This window comes from Danio rerio, chromosome 23, assembly GCF_049306965.1.
Source record: "Danio rerio strain Tuebingen ecotype United States chromosome 23, GRCz12tu, whole genome shotgun sequence".
In the NCBI taxonomy this organism is placed as follows: domain Eukaryota; kingdom Metazoa; phylum Chordata; class Actinopteri; order Cypriniformes; family Danionidae; genus Danio; species Danio rerio.
In genome coordinates, this window is record NC_133198.1 from 7,021,350 (window position 1) to 7,035,565 (window position 14,216).

Consider the following 14,216-nt stretch of genomic DNA (forward strand, 5'->3'; position numbering starts at 1 on the left):
ATTCACTAAATAAAAAAGACACACGCATACAGGTCTGCATATAAAATAAAATTAAATAAATATATAAAACAAATTTTTAAATATTCACCAAACAAGAAATACACATGCATTTACTTCTGAATATAAAATAAAATTAAATAAAAATAAATAAATAAATATTTAAATTAATTATTAAAAAAAAATGTGTTTTAAAAATTCACCAAATGAGAAAGACATATGCATACAGGTCTGCACACAAAAGAAAAGTAAGTTTAACTAAATAGATAGACAGACGGACAGACAGATACTGTAGATGGATATTGATAGATAAATAAATAAATAAATAAATAAATAAATAAATAAATAAATATATATATTTATTTATTTTTATTTTTTTAATTCCATCAAATAAAAAAAGACACATGCATACAGGCCTGCATATAAAATAAAACCGAATTTAAACAAACAAACAAACAAACAAACAAACAAACAATTCATTCATTCATTCATTTAAAAAAATAATAATTTTTAAAACTCCAAATGAGAAAGACACATGCAACATTTTTATTTAGTTTTATTTTTTAAATCTACTTACACAAAACAAGGATTTATAAAATGAATGAACAGACCTGGTCATCAGTCAGCAGCACCAAAGCAGCATAATTACAGAGTGAGTGATATCCGTGATGAGTTTCTGAAATATTGGCAGTATTGATATTTGATCAAATGACTGACAGTTTCCAAACCACTCCTCTGTCCAAATCACACACTAAAACTTCAAACGTACAGGCATACAGACAAATAACATGATTTAAAAGATGAATCCATTGAAAAAGTCCACGGTAAAACAAAATACTCTGTTTAATTACCATCAGAATGTACTGATGTGAATGTACAATTACTGTCAGAACATGATTAACATAGTCAGCTTTTTACAACAGTCATTTTAGGCTCAATATGCAGCACCGGATGTGAGTGTTCGTATATATATGTGTGTATTATGTAACATGAATTGCTTTAAAAAAAAACTAGCATAAATCATATGCTATACAACCAGAAGGAGAACTGTATGTGTTTCGACACAACCTCAGCTTATCGGTTCACTGACAAAACTCTTTGTATTTCAAGGTGAATAAATAATGGTGAAGGTGCATAGTGTTTTAAATAGTGTGTGCTGGAGCTGAACTGAGAGCAGTGTGTAGTTTAATAAGCCGTGACGCTCAGTAGCCTCTGCCAGCTGTTAATGATCATCCTCATCAGCTTCAGTCTCTGCCGCAGCCGTCCTCTGCGCTTCTTCACCGGTTTACAAGATGCTTTTTTCTGCAAATCAATATAGTATATCATATTAATGATAGCATATTTTGTTTCTTATTGTCCTCTAGTTATTTCAGAATTTAACTATTAAGATCAATTCATCTATTTCTAGATCATGCTACATCTCTTAATATGTTATGTGTGTACAAGCATAGTCATGGGCACTATTGGCTGATTTCCACTGAGCGGTGTGGTTTGATACAGTACGCTACAGCAGGGGTTTTCAAACTTTTAGGATAGTGCAACGGCTAGTATAAATTCTCCGAAATTATGCCTTTTCTATGACTAAAACAAAACATATTCATTGACAAAGTGTTCATTCGAATAGACTAAAGTTAAAACCAAAGACATTACAAAATCAGAGCATTTAAAAACTAAATCTATAGCTGCATCACCCTGGATTCAAACCCATTACCTTCGCATGCTAGTGTGGAACTCTCATCACTAAATCACATCAAACCTCAATTCTACAACGTGGGGGTTAATACCTCAATTTGCTTAACTGTTTCTTTGCTGAAGCCGTTCCAGAGAAATACATAAAAATGACCACTAGGTGTCACTGTAGAGATGGGTTTTGAAATGTTTTAACGCTTCGACACATTTGTTTTGACTGTTTCAGTGTTTCATGAAGCCTCGCTTTGCCCACCACTAAAGCCTGGTTTATACTTCTGCGTCAAGTGACCGGCGTAACCCACGGCACATGCAACGTGCGTAGCTATACATTTACACTTCTGCGCGCTGTCTCTGCCGGTCTGCATTAACACTTCCGAAACGCTAGTTGGCAGTGAGGTGGTTATGTTCCTCTGTGTCGAGTTTCTTCGCTGATGTTTTGCTTTTCCTAAACACTTCCGGGATGTGCAAGTGGCTCAAACTCGCTCATTTTGAGGCAGGAACCGGCGGACGTGCAACAATTTTAACTATGAGGTAAACACAAAACAAAACTTTCCATCCGGAGCTCCTTCACGGGACTCCACACTTGTAAACAATCGCTCTATCAGGCTCGCACCATTCACGCGGCTCTCAGTCCCGCCCAGACTCGTCAGCGCTACCAAGCCGACCAATCACAGAGCTTGCGTTACGCGTCATTGCGACGTGTAGTTACATTTTTTGAGAGGTGCACGTCAGTGACGTCGATGGCCACGGCAAAGGGCTATGCGTCAGCGCCGTAGCATACGCCAGCGTTTGACGCAGAAGTATAAATCAGCCTTAATTCAGAAGCAAGAACCAGCGGACAAGCAACAACTTTAATCATAAGGTAAACAAAACAAATGTTTCCATCTGGAGCTCTTTCGCGGGACTCGACTCATCGGGCTCACGACTCAGCACCACTCACACTCGTCACTGCTACCAATCACGGAGCTTGCAATACCCGTCATTGTGACATGTAGCTACTTTTTTGAGAGGTGTGCATTAGCATCAACATCAGCCACAGCGAAGGGCATGCGACTGTGCGGAGGCTGCGACAGACCATGCATGTTTGCTTGACGCAGAAGTATAAATCAGCCTTAATGGTATCTAGCACAACAGTATGGTACCAAAAAAGTGAGGTAAGAATCGCCACTAAATACTGATCAGTTTACAAAGAATCATCACTTGCGTATGCAACAAACTCAGGAAGTGCTATGTTTACCCTGCTGAAAAATCCAGCTTAAACCAGCCTAGGCTGGTTAGCTGGTTTTAGAGGGGTTTTGGTCATTTCCAGGCTGGTTTCCAGCCATTTCCAGCCTGGTCTTAGCTGGTCAGGCTCGAAAATGTCCAGCCAAATCCAGCTAAAACCAGCTTGACCAGCTTGGTTTAAGCTGGATATAGCTGGTTTTGGCTGGACTCCCAGCTTGGCTAGGCTGGTCAGTCTGGTTTTAGCTGGTCTTTTCCCAGCCTGACCAGTTAAGACCAGGCTGGAAATGGCTGGAAACCAGCCTGGAAGTGGCCAAAACCCCTCTAAAACCAGCCTGGTCGACCAGCTAAAACCAGCCAACCAGCCTAGGCTGGTTTAAGCTGGATTTTTCAGCAGGGTAAACCCACAGCCGAAACAGGACACCGACATGTGCTTTATTCTTTGTGTGAGAATGATGTCAATCTCAACTTATTGGTGTACTGCATGTCTACGAAGAAAGGGTACTAGCCGGTTTAATGTGACCTGTACTGATTCATTAGTGGACATATTATACACTATACTAGTGGTGCCCAATCCTGTTCCTGGAGATCTACCTTCCTGCAGATTTCAGCTCCAACCCTGATCAAACACAACTAAACCAACTAAGTAGGATCTGAAGGAGCGCTTAGTAATTACAGACAGGTGTGTTTGATCAAGGTTTTAGCTGAACTCTGCAGAAAGGTAGATCTCCAGGAACAGGATTGTCAAACCCTGGTCTATACTATAGGCAGTGTTGGGCAAGCTACTTGAAAAATGTAGTGAGCTAAGCTATGAGCAACTCTACTTAAAATATAGCTTAACTACACTAAAAGCTACCCCCTGGGAAATGTAGCAAGCTAAGCTAAAAGCTACAAGGCAAAAGTAGCTTAGCTACGTCCAAGCTATTTTTGCAATTTTTATTTTTAAATCAAAGCAACTTAAATCCAAGTCAATCATATCTTAGAGATCAATAAAACTGCCAATGAAACATATAAGGCATACCAGTTTAGTTATTTACTGTAAATAATATTCTGTACTAAACAGAAACACATTATAGTATATAACAGCTAAAACAAAAAATCCAATAAAAGCAGGTGTTACACATTTAAAATTCTATAGTCATTTATAGTAAAGAGAAATATTTTGACATAACCATTAACCATATTGTATATATATTTACAACTCTTTATTAATAAATTACACTACATAATGCAGTCATTTAGGCTATAGTAGTACTTATTATAAATTACTAAAGTATTTTTAAGCACAGCATCAGACAAAGTTATTGCATCTTAACATGTACTTCTCGAGGCATGGTCACGAGAAACCCTGCTTCAGAAATAACTCCTCTCCCTCAGTCATCTTTCCATCAAGCAAGTTTCTCGTCTTAGCCTAATTTGGTTGGCGACATCACCACCAGAGGGGGCAGTAACGCACCAAAACATTTGCTGTCAACCACCGTAAAACAGGAAGAAGAAGAAGCTGTAGTTCTAGCTATCATATGGATTTACTTTCATCGCCTAGAAAACGGCCTCACAGCTCTGTGAATGTCGGTGCCATCACTTACTGATCCGCGATCTGTAAATGTAGCTTTGTGGACGCTACTGCGCTACTTGACTGAAAAAATAGTTTCGCTACCGAAAAGCTATTTGATTTAGAAAGTAGCGACGCTACCGCCAAGCTACTGAGAAATTTAGTTAAGCTAGGAGCAACACTGACTATAGGCTATTGCTCAGTTGAAATGAGACACAAGTTTCTGACTGCAGTTCACTTAACAACCACTGGTGTCACTAATGACAAGGGTTTCAGCATTCTAGAGCAAGGGTGCCTAAAGTCGGTCCTGGATGGCTGATGCCCTCGCTAGAAACACTAGAAACATCCTGGCAGGTGTGTTGAGACAAGTAGTGGTGGGCAAAGCGAGGCTTCGTGAAACACTGAAACAGTCAAAGCAAATGTGTCGAAGCTTCGAAACGTTTCGAAACCCCACTCTACAGTGACACCTAGTGGTCATTTTTTATGTATTGCACTGAAACAGATTCAGCAAAGAACAGTTGAGCAAATTGAGGCATTAAACCCCACTTTGTATGCTTATGTCTTCATGTAATATAGTGGAGTGGTTAAGATATTTGACTAACAGGCGGGAATAGTGGGTTCGAATCCAGGCTGATATTGTTGTTTTAAAATGCTTTAATACCAGTTGGTAATGCTTTGCTCTTGTATCGTTTTGTTTCAACATTGGTTTGATATCCGAATAAACAATTTGTGAATAAATATGTCTTGTTTTGGTCTTAAAACAGGGTTGCTGCTAGATCAGAAACTGTGGCCTGAAGTTATCAAGAATTATTTATATTAGTCATTAAATTTCCCATTTATTGTATTTTATTAATTTCTACCCAAACCCTAAACCGAACTATCGCAGTACTGTAAAATTATTAATTATAGTTTAACAGTGTTACAAAAATGATGCTATATTGATAGCGTAACTGCAGCTGTATCCTATTTAGGCTACACAAAACAGAAACATGCTTAAAATACATAAAACCATGATTTCAGAGTATTTGTACAAGTCGGGATTCGAACCTAAAACATCAATCGAAGCACAGTATCAGTGTGCACACGCACAGTCCACTAGGCCATATGAAACAGGTCTCAAAACGCTTTAAAGCTGATCCATGGTTTTACTCGCTTTAGTCACGTGACCAGGTGTTTCGAAACACTTTAGTCACGTGACTTGGGTGCTTCGGATCATGCTTCGGTGCAGTGTTTCGAAACACTTGCGCTTTGGGATCTCGATACTGTGTCGAAACGTCAGTTTCACGTCAGCCATCCCTAGAAACAAGTTGGAGCTAAACTCTGCAGGGCATAGGCCTTCCAGGACCGAATTTGGGAACCTCTGTTCTAGAGTTGAATTTACTCTGATTATTAAGTTAAGAAACAAACAAACATTTAAATGGATGGTCTACCATTTTTTGCGGTTTGAGGCAGTCTTGTGTGAGGAGCCTCTGCATTTGTTTCACCACCTCAGTCATGCGGTCTGACTGCTGCTGCATCCGACTGTTACTCAAGCAGTTGAAGATCTGAGTCCTGCCATAGATATACCGCAGGAGGCAGCGAACCTGCTGGCAAAATGCAGTCCAGACATTATAACACAACACACTCAAAAGCAGCTCTGTCTAAAACCATCTGTATTGAGGAAACATACATGTAAGCATATGCGAGTGGCTGTACCTTCTCAGGCTGTACCTTCTCAGGACAGTGGTCCTTTTCTTTTGATATGTCAAACGAACCAGTCAGATTCTGAGACAAGAGAGGAAACAGTTTGAAACACATCCCAACAACTCATCTAAAAATCATCGTTAAATGTATGAAACAGTGCTACTCACTAGCTGGATTGTAATTCTAACAAAGATTAAGAGTGTAACTGCATCTCCATCTTATTTTCTGGATTGAAAATGAACAGGTATCAAATTTCAAGATTGAATAGCTGATAGCTTTGCGGACAGTCCGCTGACATATAGCAACATGGTGCTTTGGGTGCCCCGAGTTTGAGTCCCGGCTTGTAGATTTTTCCCAATCTAGCCCCCAATTCTGCATCCTGTCTACAGTCTTGTCTTGTGAGTACAGTCCTGTCTTTTAATAATAATGGCAACTAAAATGCAGAAAAAGTTTATAAAAGATGCATTCATAACATCTTGTTTGGATGTAAAACTTGTTCCCTGAAAGAGGGATTGGCGACATGAAAGTTGTATGAAAATGGGCCATTAAAAATCGGTGCATACATTAAAAGTCTACAGTGACTCATGAAGGTTTCTGCTGAGGAGTCAAGCCATGGCTCAGCATTCAACTGGAAGTCCAGGGTTGTGATCATTGCTTCAGGGAAATTGGGTTACTTTCGAGATGTTTCCTTTCAGTCAGTTACTACTCTGGAAGTTATGCTGGGACTGATAAACTTCAAGGAAAACACTATGACCACTGAACCAGATTACAAGTTTGGGGAAGGGGTGACAAATGAAAGCATGAGCATACAGGCACCACCAAATACATAACCGTCCTGGTTACCAAATTTTTTCTCTCTTCGGCACTCGGCGAAGGCGATCGTATTTCCTCCCGCTCCATCCCATATCTCTCCTAGCTGGCTCCTCTTGTCTTCGTCTTATTCTATCTCTGAGGCTCTCTGTGCCCTGCTATCCAAATGAATAAGGAATTATGGATTTGATCAACTGGTCTCCGAATGCAATTGACACCATCTTCTCGATGAGAAGTTTGGGCTTGCGAGAACCCACTTGTCCTGCGGGGACGATTGCAGCTGGATACTTGATGGACGGGTGGGAGAAGTAGCACGTCCTGTGCCTGGCTGCTCTGTCTCTGGAGGATATTGAAGATATTTACCTATTCGGAACTTTGATAACAGGGTTTCTGCTGATGGGCTTATGCGGGGTCCTGGGGTATCGGCGACTGATGAAAGCGGTCAGTGCTGCACAAAACCCCCGACCTAGCTGGTCGGCTTGATTGAAACGCATATGGGTAGGGTCTCAAATCAGACTATGGTCCTAGACCGGAAACTGGAAAACATCAGGGTGAAATTAGCGGCTCTGCAACAAGATTTGGCCAGATCTGGAGACGAGTGATGGACATTAAATATCTGTGAAATTGGCAGATATTGACCCAAAGTTGAAGTATTTTTCTATCTTTCTGCTCCCTGTATTCTTTTTTCCTGCCAGATGGCCTCGGCTGGAGAAAAACAACCTATCTCCTGGATAGCAAGATAAGGAGACGCTCTGAAATTCCTGCTCCCTGTCAAGGACACATGTTGGACTCTACAGGCTCAAGCACACACACATACACAACCACAGATAAACAATCACCACCGATCCCCTCATCCAAACGCCTTTGTGTGCTTTCACCAACGGGAGGAGAGGGCGGGTCTACGACCACCGCCTCCATGGCTGCAGGACCAGACGGCTGCCAGCCCTCATCAGACTACATCCATATCCCCTGTTCTCATCCCATTTGTCAATGTTGTGTCTTGTCCATGTGCTTTCCTCTGCTAGATGGGCAGTTTTTCTCCCCGTCTCACTTTGCTCTAATCAAGAGCAAGGTGAGAGGGTTTTTTTTTTTTGCCTAACCCTCCTGATGTATCTTACTTGCCTTTCTAAATGCTACCTCCTGTGACCTGTCTTTCCCTGAAAATTGTGATGTTTGTGTATGTTTGGGGGGTTCAATTCACTATGCGAAAGTGTATGTGACAAATAAAGGCCTGATTTGAAATAGGGCAACATCCCTTGTGACCTGAATTACTATACTTGGGAATTGTAAATCCTTTAGGGGAGTTGTAACATGTTCACCAAGCCAAAATTGAGTTAAGTGACTACAAAAGTACTGTGCATTGAGAAAGCGTTCTGGTGCCCAAAGGGGGAGGACGCTGTAGAGATCTCCCAACTGTTGGGAAGATAAACATATATGGGTTGCAACATATGAATTAATCGGGACAGATAATCTGTCCAAAGAAGACACAAGTTTACCTAAAGGAGAAACTGATCCATGGTCAAGAATTCATACATGGAGTTACTGAGTAGAAGCACCAGTCCCGGTACAAGAGTTATCTAAATGTGTATACACTAGATGTACTGGACCAAATGCTGGAGGTTCTGGAGGATCTCTTTAGTGTTTACTGGGTGGAGAAGCAACAGCCATATTACCCTGCAGCTTTTCTGGTTTCTCACTGAAGCTAAGCAAGGCTGAGCCTGTATGCGGAACCACATGGGGAAACTAGGTTGCTGTTGGAAGTGGTGTTTGTGAGACCAGCAGGAGGTGCTTAGTCTGTGGTCTGTGTGGGCCCTAATGCGCCAGTATCCGCTTGTTAAGTGGTGACGTGTTTGTGACGCAAGTAATACTGTTTCCGGGTCCAATCCGCCATTCATTTGAGTGGAGCATTCGTTTATGATCACGTTTTATTCCTATCACACATTAAAGTTAATTTTATATAGAATCATAGTGTACACAACAATCTCTGGGCTTGCTGGATAACAAATACCAAAAATTATAAAAAATTATAAAAACATAATCACTATCTGGCCATCGGATATTAGGCATGGACATATATATTGCGATCGTGATTTTCGAAAGCCTTAAATCGCTTTGTAAACGTTTATTATTACCATTTCATGAGTCTCCCCATTCAGTTGATTAGAGCGCTTGGACCCGAAAGCCGCTTCGCGTGACGTCACACTTAACAAGCGGATAGTGACAGGGACGCTGTACCATCAATGGGCACTGTCTTTGATGAGATGGTCAATCCAGTTCCTGACTCTCTGTGGTCAATACTCTTGTAAAGAGTATGGGTGTCCCTTCATTGTCTCTTACCCATCAGGGCCTCCCAATCATCCCCATCCAGTGAAATGGCTCTATCACTGTGTCTCCTCTCCACCTGGAGATCTGTAGTGATCTGTTATTCATTATTATTAATTATTCGAATTCTTATATTCACCAAGGTTCCGCTCTTTGGGGTTGAATGATTTTGCGGGAAAATAAATAAAAAGAGCTGAGCTGCGACAAAATAATGAATTAAAAGGGTGAGGCTATGGTCAAATAAATAAATAAATGAAAAAAGTGAGACTGCTGAGAGTGCAAGCAGCGGTGGGCAAACTCGGTCCTGAGGGACACCGGCCCTCGTGGCCAAAAAAACAGACCGGCCCACCGGGAATTCACCCGGTCGTCCTGATTAGCCAATCCGGGCCAGCAGGAGGCAACACTTCTTCTCGCCTTGTTCGCTTTCTGGAGATGGTGCTTACCTTTTTCTGGCCAACAAAACAGACAATAGCTGCGTCCCAAATGGCACACTATACACTATGCACTCATGCACTATGTACTTATGCACTTACACACTCAACAGGATAGTATATGTATGTAGTGTTGTCCCAAATGGCACACTATTGTGTTTTTACTAAGCGGAAATTCAAACCGTTTCCCTGATGATGTTTGACGGTCGCCAAATCAGTGAAATAAATGACCGAATTATCAGATAATACCTGCCGTGTGTATTGCCGCATTCACCATCGGGAGGCGCTAAAATCACTCTCGTAGGAGAATTTTGCTTTCACCATCCAAAATAAATAAAGTTATTCAACATGTGCGTCTGATAGCTCCGCCCCTTCCGCTACGTAAGCAAACCTGCGGTCGTTGAGTGCGTGAAGTGTCCATCATTCCACACTTCATTTTAGCGGCTGAATGAGTGCATCATCCGGGTAATTAAAGTGCTCTTATTATTTTTAGAGTTTTCAGTGTGAACACACTACTTACACTATTTATACTACAAAATGGCGTAGAATAGTGCACAAGTATGCGATTTGGGACACAGCTAAAGAGCTGCTCAGAATTGCTCTATCTGCACAGCAGTGCTAGACATGGGCCTTCCTCCTTCAGGAGTAGTGCCAGGGCCGGAGTGGGACTCTTTTTCAGCCCTGGAGTTTCAAGCCTCAGACCGGCCCATCTCAGTTCACCACTGACTATATTAAAATAAGGTTATTTCCAATTCAGTTTCTAATTACACTATCACGTCTTTTTTTGAGAAAACAGCACTTTTAGAACTTCAAATGTTCAACAACCCTTACAGTATTATGTCTTAACAATAAAAATTAAAAAAAAAAAATTGTTACTTAGACAAGGACCGAACCCGGGTTGGCCGCCTCAAAATCTAACGTACTAACCATTGTACCACAACTGCTGTACGTTTAATGGTGACTTATCTAGTTATATCATCATTAACCTGCATCCTGTTTACGAGGCTAAGAGAAAATAGATAAAAAGAGCAGAGCTGCGGTAAAATAATTAATAAGAAGGCTGTGGTCAAGTAAATAATTAAATTATTTTTAAAAAGTGTGACTGCTGAGAGCAACCGATTCTGGAACTAGGGACACCGGCCCTCGCTCCCAAAAACGGACCGGCCCATCAGGAATTCTCCCGGTCCTCCCGATTAGCCAATCCGGGCCTGAGTAGTGCTTGTGGGTTCACCAGCTGGGCTTCAAAATGAGTGCCAGGAAACTTGGAGGGCTGGGGTCAGAAGAGGAATCAGCTGACCCAAATTTAGAGAACAATTTCCTTTCCAAAGGAACCAGGAGTGCAGTCTTTAGTGACAGAAATTTGTGCTTGACTGAAGTGAGCGTTTTAACAAATCCCCCTTGCAGACCCACCAGGAACAGAGAGATGCCAAGAGGGCATGAGAGAAGGACTAGCAAGGTTCTCTCAGGAGCTGGATGATCAGTTACAATCAATTTATTTGTCGATATCAACAGATGTTATCTTAGAAATATTTAAGTGAAATATTTTACAGTTCAGTGGTAATAATTGAGTCATTACTATGATTTAGTCTTATACAATAATAAACACAAATGATGATGATATACATATAAATTAGTTGATCGTTGCAATTAATCAGCAATTCAATGTATTCAGCACTTAATTGTATTATACAATACTAAATATTAAATTATACTATTTTATAATAACAATGACACATTATTCTGATGATGTAATAATATTATTATTATATTAAATATGTTGTCTAAATAAAACAATTGATAATTGCAGTAAAATACATTCATAGTGGTGCTACCTACAGCTAGCAAGATTAGCAAATCAGCCCTTTCTCATGTTCTACAGGTCACCACTAGAGGGCAGCAAGTCATTTCATAAACACAATCAGTCTTACCACAGTTATACTTTACAAAACTGCTTACAACATGGGCTGGATAACCAAATCAGAAACTGTCCTGATCTTTCTAAAAGTTCAATCCACTGTGTGTCTGAATAGATGAACTGCAGTTATTAGACAAGGTACTTACCAGGGCTTGGAGCTCGACCAGGATGAGCGCCTTGTAGGTGCTGATGATCACTGAATAATCACAGGAGCGTTTACTGTGGGCCACTGTGAACAGCAGCATTACAGTGACACACACCACAGGCCTCCTTACACACTGCACACACAAACATTAGACATCATATTCAAACCAGGTTTAAAAGCTCGTCACCTACAAATCTAAAAGAGGACTTTAATATGACTGCAATAAAGTCACGTCTGTCAAAGCACCATAAAACATCATACATGGGCTGCTGGCCTACAACCTACTATATTCAATACCTGGAGAGGATTTTACTGTTTTATTTGCAACATCGTTATAACATAAGTCTCAATTGTTACTGTCCAGACAGCACAGACATGGCTCCCATTCTCTTTTGAGAACCAAATAATAATGTTGTGGGAATGTTGGCTCTAGTCAGAGTCCAAGATATATATATTTTTTACATATGTTTGTTTATTTAAGTAAGAACTTAAAGCAAACCTAAAGGAGAATATTGAAAGGACGTTTACCCTAACCCAGACTAATATACCAGAAAAGCATCTGGGAACAAAAGGGAAACCCAGAGCTCGTTTTGAATGAAAAGCTTGTGAATTATCATATATATTATAATTTCAATAAAAATAAACAATTAAATAAGCTTATTAAAATGTACATTTATATTATTGACAAATTTGACATTTTTAAATCTTTTTAACTTAAAGATAAAACACACTTTTATACATAATAATGCTCATTTTCAAAGCTTTTTCCAGTATAGCTGTATAAAGTTACTTGTTTGCAACTTTGGTCTTGCTAAAGAACCGGACTATTATAATTATTTTGCAAATATCTCTTTAATAGAAAACTGAAAAGTTTTTTTTCTTTTTAAAAAAGCATGTCAATTTGTTTCATTCACCAATCTAAACTGCACTTATATCTGATTTTAGGCTGTTTAAATAATAAAAAAAAAATTATAACAATTATCTATAAGCGTGCATGCATTTGTAAAATGTCAGTAAATAACGCTGAGCATTCCTTGCACACGCAGTGTTGTGGCGCAGTGATGCGGTGGATCCGAATCTTACCATTGACCATGAGATGACGAGGGATTCTTGCGCGCACCAGTCATGGCTTGGGAAGGTGGACATGGTCCAGCGGCGTCCGACGCCTTTTACATGTTTCTTACAGAAAGCTTTTGCAGTCCGACCGAACTTAATGAATCCTGAATGCGCGTCTGAGCTCTAGTGGGAGTCTATGCTCCGGCGAGAGGCGCGTTGGTGAAGCTGAACCGCGTCCATTCCAGCAGTGGCGAGAGAAAAGCGACGAGCCTCTAATGCGTCTCACCGTCACGGGCTGCTGCTGGCATCGCGCTTTGGATTTCACCAGATCTCTAGTCTGATCAAGTCTAGAAAACTTCCGCGATCAATCAAACTTTGCGCTTTGTTTCGGTTTCAGCCAGAGATCGCCTGCTTTAGTAAAAACGGTGAAGGGTCCTCTGGAGAAGCGCGCGGACTGCATGACGGTTCCGAATGTTCACTGCAGCCGCCGTGATGAGGAAATGACTCTTTATTGTGTTTGCTTGAGAATGACCATAAACTGTTGTTATTTGACCCACTTATGGTTTTCCAAAAGAAAAAAAATCTCTTTTTGAACACCCACCATCCCAAACTCGGGGGAGCTTCACGGTTCTCGGTCTCTCTGTGAACTCGGTTTCCATGACGATTAGAACCCAGTTCACAGGGTTACGATTAGAAAGTTCCCTGGAGTTGCAGTGATGGAATGATCAGATGTGCCAATACTCAACTCCCAGGACACCTACAGGCTTTAAGCTTCTGAATTATGAGAGAGAGAGAAAAAACAAAACAAAAACAAATACAGAATAGAAATAAATGTACTGTGTCCAGACGTGTCAGAGTTCAAAGTATGTGTGTGGTTTGGTCATCATTCAACATGATTTTTCTTGTGCAGATCTCAAAGGCAGAAATATAATAGTGGTAACATTTTATGTAAGCTTAAGTCATCTTTAGGGAAACGTTATCCCAGGCCCTTTAAGGCAGGGATCCAGCTCAAGTATTTTTTTTTCTATAGTGCTTTATACTTCTAAAGGACTTTAAATGCAAGTCTTATTGCACTGTGTAGACTGTGCAACATGGTGAAGCTAATGTCATTGTATGGACACACTTCTGATATTGTGGCATTGGGCCTATTTATAGTTTACAATGCATCATTTATGGATGAGTTTAGGTTGTCTAAATATACTTATTTGATTAAAAGGAAATACAATTAAAAGACGTTATTCAACAACAGAGCAACCTCAAACAGTAATCAAGCAAAATGTTGCCTTCAGGCAAAACGGACTGAGATAATGGAGTGGCCATTACCCCTGACCTAAACCCCATTGAAAGTCATGATGTGATATTGCAAAATTGCAAAAATTGAAAATGTACAGTAAC

The 14,216-nt window shown here is 40.4% G+C and overlaps 1 long non-coding RNA gene across 1 annotated transcript; it reads right to left on the reverse strand.

The window, feature by feature from the left end:
- Positions 1–536: 536 nt before the first annotated feature.
- On the reverse strand, positions 537–12,997 carry wu:fl05b04. The gene is made up of 5 exons (NR_186825.1): positions 12,849–12,997; positions 11,767–11,898; positions 6,129–6,223; positions 5,890–6,042; positions 537–1,299 (listed from the first exon to the last, which is right to left on the reverse strand). It is a non-coding gene; the product is annotated as a wu:fl05b04 (long non-coding RNA).
- Between the last annotated feature and the right edge of the window lie 1,219 nt (positions 12,998–14,216).